General features: G+C 44.3%; 1 protein-coding gene across 1 annotated transcript in view; it reads left to right on the forward strand.

Annotated features, from left to right (window-relative positions):
* Positions 1-7,711: 7,711 nt before the first annotated feature.
* LOC311238463 (NEDD4-like E3 ubiquitin-protein ligase WWP1) overlaps positions 7,712-15,033 on the forward strand; it is an 88,236-nt gene continuing 80,914 nt past the window's right edge. Inside the window, exon 1 of the mRNA XM_084326543.1 lies at positions 7,712-7,848. The gene's annotated coding sequence lies outside the window, so the exon portion shown is untranslated. The remainder of the gene's footprint in view (positions 7,849-15,033) is intronic.

Consider the following 15,033-nt stretch of genomic DNA (forward strand, 5'->3'; position numbering starts at 1 on the left):
ACATCTGTGCTCTACTGAGTGCACCCTTCTAGTCCAGCGAGAGCGCTGACGCTCCGTATTTGAGCAGGGTTGCCGTCTGTCCACACAAGTTGGAACCCTGGAGGAAGCGATATAAGGAAACAAACTGCCAATAACTGTGAAGTTATCTTCGAACCCGTATCAGGAAATAAGCCTCCACACATCTGGTTAAATTAAATGCGAAACAAGACCTCCTGTGCGTCTCATGTTACAAACTTGTCCTCGTGAGCAGAGCGCATCATAACTACATCTAAAGGTGCATTGTTTGCAAACATTAGAACGGACACGTGACTCATACGCACACAGGAACGGGAGAGAGGGAGGGAGGGAGAAAGGGAGGGAGAGAGGGTGGCAGGGAGAAAGGGACGGAGGGAGGGAGGGAGGGAAAGAGAGGAGAGGGAGGGAGGGAGGGAGAGAGAGGAGAGGGAAGGAGGGAGGGAGGGAGGGAGGGAGGGAGGGAAAATAGTACTATATCTGCATGGGGGGGCACACACTATGGTATAGAGGGAGATGATATCTCATCTCTACAGTGGGGCGGGGGGGGGGGGGGCACACACCATAGAAGCTATGAAGGGAGAAAGGAAGCATTCCAGGGAAGGAGCTGTACCATAGGGAGCTCACACCATATAATAAATGGAAGGATGGAATGGAATGTGGTACCCACTATGATAGTGCAGGATGGATGGAAGGGGGGAGGGGAAGGGGGCACACACTATGATAATGCAGGATGGCACCCATTATAATAGTGCAGGATGGCCCATTATAATAGTGCAGGATGGCACCCATTATAATAGTGCAGGAGGGGGCACACCCTATAGGGAAGGCTACAGTGGGGAGGGGGGGCCCTGATGAAACTCCTAGTATCCTCTCATATACTGTACCATTTTAGCCATAAAAGGGGGAAAAAGGAGGGAGGGAGTGGAAATGGGAGGGAGGGATGGAGGAAGAAAAGGAGGTGCGGGAGGGAGAGAGAGAGAGGAGAGGAGAGGAGAAGGAGGGAGGGAGAGAGAGAGAGAGAGATGGAGGGAGGGAGGGAGGGAGGGAGGGGGGCAACCTAGGGAGAGAGGGCGAAGCAACAGCAGAGGTGTATCCATTTCAAAGACAACACTGCCCCCTGCTGTCTCTATTCGCAACCCCATTGCCCCACAGTGCGTCATCACGCAGCCACTCCTCCCATGACGTCAGCCGACGTGCTCACACAACATGAACCCCAATTCCCAGAATTCTCTGTACCGAATCGTAGTCCGGCATTAAGGATGGCTTCCCGCGAGACGTCGCCACAGGCTTACGTCACGTTTACACACACAAGAGGCTTGTTCAAGATGGGATAGGCGGACGCAGATCTGCGCAGGTTTGACTACCGCCTCGCCAAGCGCGTTGCATGACGGTTAGAATGTTGTCCGATTTGCTCTGAAAATCTGGCGAGGCGAGGCGCGGAACTCCCGCGGGAGCGAGCCACAAGCAGCCTTCAGAGCGAGGCTCCACAGTACCTCTCAGCCGGCTGCTCCCGGCTGGGAAGCGACTTGCTACGGTCGCGCAAAGCGCCTATTGGCTCAGAAAAGTTGTCAGTCACCAGCCATGTGACAGCCAGGGAGCTATGAGACGTTTGATTGATTGAAAACTTTATTATGTTATGCGTTATCAACTTATCATCATATCATCATGATAAACTTCAAGCTGTCAGACACACACGCACACACACATACAGCAGTGTGTTGTGTGTGCGTGCGGCCAGGAGCGCGCAACAAGATGGTATACATTATGGTATATGAATAGTATATTCCACTGTAGCAGTATATGGTGTGCTGTACATTTGAATCTGATCTAATTTTGCACACGGCCATTGCATTATAATGAGCTGGACAGGTGTGTAATGTGTGTGTGGTGACGTGAAAGCGTATCTGCCGCGCGAGACTAGGCGAGAGGCTCTCGTGAAATCGGCAGTGTCCGCCCTCTTAACTCCTCCCCCGGCTTCACTCGGCTACTCTCGTCTACTAGTCGAGGCAAACCGAAATCCATCTTGAACAAGCCTAAGGTCCCGCTGCCAGCCAAAATAGCATCACGCGATATTCCCCGAGACTCCCAGCATGCAACATTGTTAGCACAGGTAGCTTTAGCATGTTAGCATAGTTAGCTTAGCATTTTTAGCATAGTTAGCTTAGCATTTTTAGCATAGTTAGCTGTCCACTGCCAACACCATTAGCTTAATACCGTTTAGCTTAGCTCAATGTTGATATCGCTTGATCAGCCTAGCACGGCTAGTTAGCTTAGCCTAGCCCCTTACAATAGCGTTTCCTATACGGCCCACCATCCTGTTGATTTGAGCAGCACAACACATCGCGACGTTTTGCACAACCCAGTCATACTTTATAACATAATTTTAAATTTATTAAGCATTCGTTCATAAATCTTACAGTATCATTTTCTCGTTTGTACGCCCGTCCGGCCCCGGCCGGCTCCGTATTTTAAATCTAGCGCTCCCGATCCAGCCCCGCATTTTAAATCTAACGCACCCCCTCTAGGCCCCCACCAAGCAGATGCTCCTAGTGACGTCATCAGTGGTGGCCGCGATCTGCCATTAAATCATTGTAGCAGAAGAAGAACCCTGCTTTCTTTGATCTTTACCACATTAAACCACGACCTTATTACCACTGATTTAAAAAAATTCAAATAACGTGACACCTCCTTTTGGTTCCATCTCACTCGTCATTCACTCAATTCATTCGATATCGCAACGCAGCGTCCATACGGTATGTACGACGTTTTTGCGGACAGTGCTATGGTGTCCCCGCGGCCGTACCCGTGAATAAATGAATGAATGAAAACTTTATTTAACAGATTGCGTCCCTAGAGTTATCATAATGATACAAAAAATACCGGCATCCACTCCATAACCTCTAGCAGACTCATTCACACACATCCTCTCTCATCCACACGGTTACACTCATACTTCCATTCAGCAACATCATCATTTTTAGCACTGGTCAACCTTGCACATCATGTAGCATCATTTGGTAGCCTTTTTCAGCCACCATGGATGAAGCTATAAGTTTCGTCATCTCAACACAACAGTCGTACTAAACATTAATAACCCCAAGCATTCCCCGTTAGCTTGCAACGTAGCTTAGCATGTATTAGCCCTGCTTTGTATAGCAGTAGCTTCCCGGGTATAAAACGGCTTTATTCCGTATTGGTTGTAATATAGTAATCCGCGACGTTTAGCGTTATGATGACGTACGTTTGATTATAGCCATGATACCATACATGTGTCATCCTATTTCATCTAAACAACATATATACATTGTTACATACTAAAGTCCTTATATAATGCCTCATCGCTTCTAAGTGCAGTTTTTTAGTTCGAACATAAGCGCAGATCTTTATAACCCCCCAGTGCACAAGTGCTAATTTTTCCGAGGTTTAAGAGGACTACCTTACGCGCTCCAGAGCTCTTGTTCCGTAAGAACTAAACGGATTCGTACGACGTCGATTTGTCTTTAGCAACGTACAAACCAGACGTCTCCAGTTATTGTCATTGCATTTGAACCTACGATTCTAAACAAGAGTCTCTGTCGCCTAACCTGGCGCAACCCTCTAGCCCCTCAGCAGTGCGCGACCTGAACTATTTTATTGTCCAACCCGATCGCGCCAATCCCCTTCATTTCATTAGTGCCGATACGGCTGTGCGCTCAATCGTTTTAATTCGATCGCGCCAATGCAACCATTCTCTACCCCTGTTCGAAATCTGCCCAAACAAACCCCGACAATACAGACACATCTTCAACTCACCGTTTGGCCTCTGCTGGTTGTTGTTGCTCGAGGATGGTGTAGTCAGGCGTCGCTGCTCTGCTCTGAGAGTTTTTGAAGTTCTGTTGTCCTTGTCCTGGGTCCCGTTCGGATGTACAGACCGGTAGTCACGGCGCCAGATTAATGTATCTTCTCAATGATTCTATGTTATAGCTATATGATCTTTCTCTAATGTATAGTGGAATAGCTTACTCTGCTCGTTGTGTTTTCCCGTTAAAGTAACAGTTCATTCAAATGTGGTCCTTTGGAAATCACGTGGAGGCGGAGACAGCGCTGCGGGTGAAAACGGTTCTGACCGTTGTTTTATTGGAATATCCAACAGCTTAAATTATCTGGTTCACAGCATCAATTATTTTCTATCTCTAATCAGCTTTTCCCGGAGGGCTTCTTAGTGGCGTCTCTTATTCTCGAACTGGTGGGGTGGATTCTCCGTCTCTGCTTCTCCGTTCTCTCTGCGTGTCTCTCTGCGTCTCGGTGTCTCCGTGTCTCTGTCTCTCCTCCATCATTCAACCTGTAGGTTTTATAGAGAAGAGAGAACCCCCCCCAGCCCTTGCGCCATCCAGTGCCGTCACCCCAGAGAGCCTGCTTTCCTATTGGCTAGAAGGTCTCCCCTCTCAGTGATTTGGGTCTTGCGAAACAGCGTTACAAGGTGACCTTACAGAGGGGATATGAACTAGTTTCCTTTTAGAATGATTTACCCAAGTGTCCCTGAATGCGACCCTCATACAGATGGAAATATAGTACCCATTCAACCTAACAGTGGGTATCACAGAATGGCCTGTTTGGTCTGCTTAGCTAAAGTAAACAGAACTCGGATGTTGGCCTTCAGGCCGTCACTTCTTGACTTAAAAGTTTAGTTATTTGGCGCACCATCCCTGTTCGTTGTGGAGGAAGATGTGTCATCTGTTTGCCATTTGATCTGTTCTTATTTTTATGGCACTCTGGGCTTTTTCCTATAGCTACTAGGTGAAGGGTGAAGGGTTGCACTATTAGCTTTTGACTGAATTCTCCTGTGGCCTTTTCCAGAAACCGCTAGATGATTTTAATCCCTCCTGTAATGCTTATACGGGTCATTTTGATCAATTTCGACTGAGGCCAGTTAACAGCCTTCTTGTTGACTCAAATGTATGGTTAACCTAACAGGTGATTTGGCATGGCTGTGAGTCTCTATTTTTCTAAGAGAAAATAACCTAGTTCTTTGCTATTTCATATATGTGCATAATTTCTATTGTTTAATTTACAGGTTTTATTTAGATAAATATACGACACAAGCTAACCTAGCTTAACACAAATTAATGGAAGCGGATAAGGACCACTAGCCTAGCTTATAACTCCGGGAGAGGTCTTTTTTACCAACAGCTATAGGCTATCTTGCGGCCATATCTTTCTAAATTGTAAATGGACTGCATTTTTTAAATTCAAAACTCTATTACAACTTATGCCTCATATTCACTCACACACAGACGGCAGAGGCAACCATACAAGGTGCCAACCTATACTCATCAGGGCATGCAGCCGGGCAAAGCCAGAATCGAACCTGGGAACCTTCTGATTACCAGACAACCACTCTACCTCCTGAACACAGAGAGGAAATTGGCATCCATCCTCTGGAGGAGACGGTAAGCACATTTCCCATAATGTGTATGTGCTTCTTTAATAATATCAGACCATTACCCTACTGACAAGTCTGAATTTTGGCCATGTAGACCTCAGTACAGAGCGCTGCACCACACCGTGTTCCTCTGTCACATCTCCCATTCACTCTAATCTTAAGTGGGCCTATCTAGCATGTATTTGCACCAGTTTATAGTGATCAATGCATCACATCACATCCGTAACATGAAGGAAATGCTTCAGGGTAAATATTGGTCTCAACTTGTTGCTTTTCCCACAAGGGTAAGATAAGCAGAAGTAAGCTAAAAATGTATGTAATAAAAAAAAAGATTTAATGTAATAAAAAAAGTCAACCAACGAACTCGATTCTTGTACCGGATCTCCTCACTGGTAAACAAGAATACCCTGAAGACTCTGGCAGGAGCACTCATTCAAGGGTACTACGACTATGCTTGCACCTCATGGTACCAAAGCACCTCAAAGGCGCTAAAAACTAAATTACAAACATCTCAAAACAAACTGGTCAGACTACTGCTTGACCTGACTCCTAGAACCCACCTCACCCCTGCCCACTTTGACAACCTAGGATGGCTTAGAGTAGACGACAGAGTACAGCGACTTGCAATGGGCCTGGTCTACAAGATACACTACACGACCAAGGTACCCATGTACATGTCAAAATACTTCCCAAAGGTCAGTGAATACCACGATCACAACACCAGAGGGAGCTCCACAAATCATGTTAAACCCAGATTCTGCTCAAACAAGGGACTAAACACGTTTCGCAATTATGCCACATCAATGTGGAACGCCCTACCCAAAGCTGTAAAGGAATGTGAATCACTACCCACTTTCAAAACCACTCTCAAAGAACACCTACGGGAGACTGCAATTTGAAACTGGCCCCTGTAAATGTCCTAACCCAACCCCCTCCAATGTACAGTAAATTACCAAGTATGGTTTTGTCAATATTCCAATGTACAGTTTTGCTTGTACAGTTGTACAGTGCCCCCCACCCACCCCCCCCCCCCCCCCCCCCCCCAAGACGAAAAGTCTTTCTCTGGTCTGCATTACATTACTGATCATATCATTGAGTCGGGCATTTGGGAAATCATTTGGATTCAAACATACAGTAAGTCAACTACAGGCTATTATAAACTATGAAACAGAACCACCTTGAGAATACAATTATATTGACATTCTATTAAACATAAACTAGCAGTAGTGTGTGTGTGTTGGGTGGGACTGAAGGTATAAGGAGAATGATGTACTGTGCAAAAATTATAAATCTCCTTTATTTCCATAAGACAATGTTTGAATAGACTCTAACGTACGTATCTTAAATTATTCACAAAGTTGCAAAAGCAATCTTTGCTATATGCCACATTTAATTAATGTCTTTATATGACTTTGATTATCTGCGAATAGTAATTACACATCCATAATGATATTGGGAGATATTCCATACATGTAGCCTAGTTAGTAGGCTGTAAGCATATGACGCTATTCTTTAGCGGTCACCGATATTGATTTAGTTCAAGTTTCAAGTTTCTTTATTAGTTGTCATACAGAAATACAGAATACTTTTGCATGAAATGCTTCTTTCTGTTTTGCTCCTGAGAGTGTGTGCTAGATAAAAATAACAAGATAGTGTAAAATAGTATAATATAAGTATAACATAGAAAGTCAAGTACGTAAACAAGTGTAAACAAAACTAAAATGTTCAATATACATATATACAGTATATGTACAGTCTATACTTCTGTACAGTCTATACAGTCAGCTACTACACAGTACAGTGTAGAATGGTGAGTGATTGATTGACAACTTGATTGAAAACAGATTGCAGAATGGGTACAGTACAGCTCAATACATACAATTGTTAAGGGTATGCAGACAAGAGAAAGACTTTCGTCTTGTTTACATCAGGGTCCCACATTTTCAATTCATCATAACATAATGACATACACATAGACAGTACTGCTACATCTATACATTTATGACATACCAGATTTGCAAATACAGCACTGTTTGTGATACAAAAATAGTCTCGAAAAGAGTATATACATTTGACGTAGAAACTGTACATTGGTACATTGAGGTATAGCTTAGCTTGTTTAATAGTTTATTATTAAATTATATAAGTTATACATTAACGATCCACCTATAGTGTTGTTATTACACAGCAGTGATATTTGGGGAGGAGGAGGAGGCACGCTGCGGTATGGGCATAGCAGCTCTCTGCCTGCTGTCTGCTGCTCGGAGGTGATGATGATGATGGCAGTCGGATCGTAGCAGCAGAACGGGCCTCTGGAAAAGCAAAGACTGGGCATTTTTACAAAGAAGCGGAGAGGAGCACCGTAGAGACACACACAGGAAGCCGAGAGAAAGAGTGGCGCAACGGGCACGGTAAAAACAAAAGCGAGCTTCGATACATGACCACGGTCTACCTTTCCTTGTCATGTCCCCCCTCGGCATCTTGTTTTTCTACACTCAGACAACTGTCTGGCAGACGTTACTTCAATGATGGCGGACACCTATGCTAAGCTACTAGCTAGTTAGCTCGTTCGCTGATGATCTGACCGGACCCCGGTTAGCTAGCATTAAGTTAGCTATAGCTAAGTATTTGCTAAACCTGCCGTGTTTTGCTCCACTGCAACTAAGCGGTTGTTTTTATTTTAAACGCACGTTTACTTGGGTATTGATGATGAACACTATAATAACGTTGACGTGGTTTCGCTCGCTAGCTGGTGGAGGTAACGTTAATAATAACCAACGTTAACGCGCAGCACATTCGTGTACACGGGTAACGTTAGCAGTTGCAATAAGCTGGTTTGCAGACAATACTGGTTTGTCAAAGGCAATAACCGTTAGCTCGCTGCTAACTAGCTAACGCTACTATATACGTTGAACAGGGATTCAGTGACTCCACCAGGCTAACGTTAGCTGCTCACTTCAACCAAGTGAATAGTTATTGTCCTCCTGGGCTGGTTCAAAAAGAAAAGAAAAAACGTAAGCACAGACCTGTTTAGCATGCTATTCGCGTTATAGAGTTGGCTTACATTGTGTGTGTAATCAAAATAGAGTAGTTAACCATGTCAGAGTGTTTGTGACTTGTTTTCAACATAGGCTTCTTCTTGGAATGTCAACAACAAGGCTCGTCGGCCAACAAGGGCCTCCTTCGTGGAGTTCGAAAACAAACGCAAAAGTGTCTGTGTGGCCCTATAGCTGTGGCGACCGAATGTTAGTTGTTAGTAGTATGGGGGACCCTGGCCTGATGTAAACAAGACGAAAGTCTTTCTCTGGTCTGCATCCCCTTAACAATTGTGTGTATTGAGCTGTACTGTGCAATCTGTTAATAAAGTTTTCAATCAATCAATAGTGGTTTTGTTGGTTGGTGGTGGTTCTGTACACTCACTGCTTAGAAATCAAACCGCTTACCCCCTTCACTCATGCGGGTAGCCAAGCCTTTCTTGCACTAACTCTCCCAAAAGTTGGTGTGTAATTCATTGAGCCTAATGTCAAGATATGGATAAATATAGGCCTGGCATTAGGCACACACTGCTACTCGATGCTGGTACTGCTGGATATCAGTGACACCCCTTCCATAAGCATGACTAGAAGAAAACTCTTTAAGCTTCTTGTTCTTACAGTGCGAGAGAGAGAGAGAGGGGTAACCGCAGATACATATCAGGTAGAGTGACGTTTTAGATTTGGTCAAGGTGTTGCCTTTTTAAGTCACCTTGATGCTATAATGTGAGGCCCAGTATTCTACTGAGCCCAAGGTGTCAACCGGTCCCACGTCATAAAAAGAGGAACCACTACCATTTCTTTCACTTGCTGATATAGCTCTTCTTCCATACAAATTTGGCTATTGTGTTTCAGGTCTGTGGGAGCTGGTGAGCATCCTGCCGTCTCACCCTCCCATTGACAGTGGTTCCGTAGGCACCAGGTGTATTAGTGTCACACTGGGAGGGAATTAGTTACAGGAAGCTGTCACTTGAGCAGCAACTTTGGCCGGCTGGCCCTGAAATATGCGTGTTTGCTCTCTCTCTCTCTCTCTCTCTCTCTCTCGCTCTCTCTCTCTCTCGCATTGACCTTTCACAAGGAAACAGCTGTGGGGAAAGCAAGTGTTCTAGCTTTACCCCCACTGAGTGCAAAGCGAGTGGCTTGTGCCAAGGTAAAGAAATTTTGTATTTGTGCTAAAAGGCCACTGTCTTGATATGGTTGTGACTGGGTACGTTAACATAAGTGAATCGCTCACAGGTGAATTAAAAAACCATTAGAGGAAAGGGACAATCAAATAATCACCCTCTCCTAAAACTAGGCAGTGCTCAGAAATGTTGGGTTGCCGGTCTGGTGCTTTAGCATAAGCTGCTGCACTGCAGCCCAAATTGTCTAGACGGAGTGATCGACACCGCTGAAAGAAAGTTAAAGCTTCCCCCTGCTCTAACTCGGGTCTTTCTACTTAGAAGTCTGAGCCAGAGCAGTAGTGGTGTAATGCTGCCTGGCAAGACGGTCTGAGGTTATAACATGGCTAGTTTCCTGCCTCGATTAGTGGAGCTGGGGTGTGGATGTGGACACAAAGTGAAGGACTCTCTAACCTTTTTCTCTGATGTTTGTTGAGGTAAATATCACTGTGTGTAGGTGAGTGGGTGGGCTACTGGGCTGTGTATGTGTGTAAATTGTCATGTGTGTGAAATGAGAGCTGTACAAACCTAAGTTCTTAGCTCTGTCAACAGCTTTCACTTGCAAATAAGCACGCACCATGGGTGCATATATAGACACATATCTAGAGTTCTAGACACACACAAACTCTGAGCGTGATGTCTGGCAGTGAGCAGAGTGATAACTGTTTTGTAAGCAAATCCAGCCCTGTACACACTGTTGCTTCTCACAAGGCGGCCCTCACGCCAGCCTCTTCATATTCTCCCTCTTCACAATATTGCACAATATTCTCCCAATACAAGTTCATAACTCTGTCAACAACCTTCACTTGCAAATAAGCTTGTGCATCATGAGTGCGCACGCACGCGCACACACAGAGCATGATGTCTACTAGCAGTGAGCTGTGAGCAGAGCCAGAGTGATAACTGTTTTGTAAGCAAATCCAGCCCCTCTTACAAGGTGGCCCTCACATCAGCCTCCCTTTATAAATGTTCTCCCTTTTCACAATATCGTGCAATATTCTCTATAATAGTCATTTGATAAAGAGCCAATCATACAGAATGATACAATGAGAACCCAAGCAAATGGGTGCAAGGTTAAGGTAAGATGAGATGTCAAATTCTGACTTGATATTCTCTTGTCTGAAATGATTTCTTAGCTGCCGGTGTTTGTTTAAAGCTCTTAATATAGACGCGTATATAAATATAATAGTGATAACGATCACAATATCTGGGTGTTGTGTTAATCGATGATATGAAACCTCAAGGACAAGCAGGCGAATCGGAACATATTTAGTAAATTGAGTTGTATAGCACCTTTCACAAAGTGCTTCACAGTTTTATAAAGTATGGCGCAGAAAAGGAGGTGCATCAAGGTTCTACGATGTCATCAGGGAACACAATGCACCCAAATTGGCGGGTCTGAGGTTGAGCTGGGAGAACGATGTACATGAGGATATTTCTGAAGAAACATGGGATAAGCTAGTGACCAAATGGGGTAAATTCTCTCGGGAGACACAGTCACAACTTATTTTTTACAAAGTCTTAAACAGAAGCTATTGGACGCCTAGTAAGTTAGCCAGGCTAAAACTAAGAAACGTGACATCTGCTGGAGATGTGAGAAGGGTACAGGTACTCTACTACATTATGTTATATGAATGTGAAAAAGTTCGAAAAATGTAGGATCAAATTGTGATGTTCTTTTTTTTTTTATCCACTTTTTCTCCCATTTTCTATTTTTCTCCCATCCCAATTTTTCATATCGTCCAATTCAACCCTCCCCTGTCTTCGAACGTTATTTCTTGCCTCCCACAACCCGGCTGCAATGTGGACTAAGTCATACATAGCACGAGTCCCCTCCGATACTCGAGGTAACAGCCGTCGCATCTTTTCACCTGCACGGCTCGATCTTTCAGCGTCGGGGGTCTGGGCTTTGGAGGGGCCCCGCCCCTGTCGCTTCTTGATTTTACTGCGCAGGCGCACCAACCGACCTGTAGGAGTCGCTGTCCACAACGCCCGATCCCCACCCTTCAGTTTCCCTTCCCATAATACGGCCAATGTGTATTACTGTGGACGACCAGCTAAACTGAAAGCAATGTGGAGAGCGGGGCTCGAACAGGAGGCATCCTGTTCGAGCCGAGTCTCCAGCATTCGTTGCGAGCGCCTTGCCCACTGCGCCACGTAGCCGCCCCAAATTGTGATATTCTTAAGTGAAGTACTGAATATAAAGGTAAACAACTCCCCAGCGGCATGCATATTGGGTATAGTACCGAAAGAGATCAAACTGTCTAAATACCAAGGAATGTGGTATAGAATGGTCATGATATCAGGATGTAGAATTGCCTTACGACATTGGAAATCACCCATTGATATTACTTTTAAGGAATGGATGGAACTAATGTTTCGGACAGCATCATATGAAAGGGTGAATATAGAGTTGCAGGGAGAGAGGATATTTTTGCTGGGTGTGGGATAATTTTTTGCATCTAACTGAACAGTCTGGTGATGAATGATTGAAGCGTTGTTTCAGTATTACCAATTGTTACAAAGGATCAGATTAAACCGAATATATATATTTATTTATTGATATATATTGCATAGTATTTGTATATCGTTTGATATCCCCTGTATATTCCTTGTACATATACACGGAATATCCCTTTAGCCCAGACCATAATAGTTCATTCTCCTATTGGACCGGTCCACCGGCGCCAGGGACCGGCCTCCGGAGTCAGGTTCAAAGTCACCGTCAAGACGTGTCTGGACATGCCCGGCCTTGCCCAGGGATACGCGACAGAAATGAGATTGGAACTAGTTTGTTCACCGTGCGTATAAATACGGCGCAGGTGAATATAGAAGCCCCTTACCCCCTTCGTCCTTTTAGTATGTTACCAATAAGTTGAAGCCTCACCCACGATACAACGTGCGGTGAAGTATGGCCTGTTTGGCCCCAGAATAGAGCATTGAGACCGCGTGCGAATTAGTAACTGAATTGTCAGAGTTTGGCGCTATACCGTCGAGTGCGACATATTTCTATTAAGTCAATAATAGTCTATTTGTGTATAGTGTATCGTGCGGTTAAAGTTCTACAGTGACCAGCATCTCCAACGCTTCCTCGTATTAGCTAGAGTTCTTATCCAGGCTGGGCTGACCACATGGCGCTTTCACCCGAGGAGACCTAGACGAGAACCGTATGGACATGTACACTGGATTAATCTACCCGACGACTACATAGCCCTTTGCGGCTGGAATATATTTGCTTTGGTCCTGTGATTTATGGAGTGGATAATCGCCGACGCCTGCACGTGTTGGATTTACCCCGCGAGGAGTCAAGTCGAGTCGGCGCCTCAGAGAGCCTGAGGCCGACTAGCTTTCTTCACTGTGGAGCTACAGTCTACGGAGAACCAAGCTGTATTCGTCTGTGGATCAAGAGGCTACTGCACCGGCTCCTGTACCTGGAGTCTCCTTAGTCATCGTTGACCAGACGTCCTACTACCGACAGATCTTCTACCCCCCCCGCTGGCTTACAACCAGGGGGAACCCCTTCCAGTATCTCCCGCTATATTACTAGTGTACCATAGATATAATTCCCTAAGATTCAGGTTGTATAATTACCTCCTGCGTAACCAGAGAATGGACATTCATTATTGATTTGCCTACGCATATTCCTTTGCCTTACAAGTGCATTCAAAGAATAATGTAAAGTATCCTATGTACCTTTTGCTCCATTAAATACTTGATTATACCTTTGACTGGAACCGATTTCATTGTGGGAAGTGTTCATCATATTCATATATCGTGTACTGTATGGCCAGTAATTAAAGTACATAAAGCGGTAGTGGTTTAATGATACCATACTTATCAATACAGTCAGGGAATTGTACCCCTCAGTTACACCAATGATAAATGTGAAAATTAGGATCTGACCTGATGGTACCTGTATTTTAGTTGTATTATGTATGTCAGGGCTGCACGATTTTGGGAAATAATCTAATTGCGATTTTTCTCACAGATATTGCGATTGCGATTAAATTTGAGATTATATAAAAAAAAAAAAATAAGCAGCCCCACAGAGGTTTATTGTAAAATGCGGCTTGCATCTGGCCTACGCGGTGGGTCTTTTCGGGACACCGAGCCTGAAAATGTTTCTTTTTACCTGGGAATCGATACCGGTACCCAACGGTACCTTTTTTTCTGTACTTTACTCTCCCTCTCTGAAGTCTACTCTAAACTTCACAACACACAATCTAAAACCCCTTACCTCCCTCTCCCAAACCGATATTGTATCTCAATGGGACTTCCTGGTTAAATAATGTAAAAAAAAAAAAAATTAATTGCAGGCCTGGCGATTTGATAATTCCATCATTCCAAATCGCGATTTCGATTAAAAATCTATTAATCGTGCAGCCCTGATGTATACATATATTGTATGTCCGAATGTTGTAATTATGGCCTAGCCACTTGCTCTATCACACTCACATACACATATCTAGGACACACACACTCTTACGTACACATAACTGAGCTGCTCACATGCACATGGGTGAGACATACATATCTAAGGCACACATACACATTGCGGAGACACACTCACACATAGGAAGCATGCATACACATACATACTTAAGTCTTACACACATATCTGAAGCATACCGCTGCTTGCGGGACAAAACCTCGTAACTAATTTTTTTTTTTTTTTTTTATCAACTCAGTAGATCATCCTCCATGTGTGTGTGGTTTTACAAAGTCTACACAATGGGAAAGCATTAAACCAATCATCTGTCTAAACCTCGTAACTCTATTCACCCTAAAATCTGTGTTCGTTTTTTTCATCTGCTGAAAAGTTGGGTTTTTGGAGTTATGAGGTTTTGTCCCGGCAGCAGCGATACACTCTCGCTTACACATATCGGAGATATACATGCATATGAGACACACACACATACATAGCTGAGACACACATTTATATACATATCTGAGACACAGACACGCATACACGTCAGAGACACACATGTGTCCGAGACACACACAAAATATAGACTCACATTCACATATCTGAGACATACACACACATACACTCACATACACATATGAGACACACACACATACATACATGAGGCACATACTCATATCTGAGATGCACATTCACGCACATTCAATCTCACACACACTTACATATATCTCAGTGTTTCCCCTAGGATTTTTTTCAGGGGGGTGGTAGGCCCCCCAAAACTACTAGTGTTGTCGCAGGGCGCGTGTGTCACGGATACGTGGTGTCAACAGTGTCGTCATAGACGCGCGCAGTAAGGTGGTTGTTAGTGCATTTCTCTACACTGAGCTGAAATGAAACGATTGCACATAAATTAGGTTTATTATACAACACGTACATTTACTTATTTACAATTAACTGAACAGTGAACACACATATGAA

Source organism: Notolepis coatsorum (genome assembly GCF_963971535.1).
Source record: "Notolepis coatsorum genome assembly, chromosome: 12".
In the NCBI taxonomy this organism is placed as follows: Eukaryota; Metazoa; Chordata; class Actinopteri; order Aulopiformes; family Paralepididae; genus Notolepis; species Notolepis coatsorum.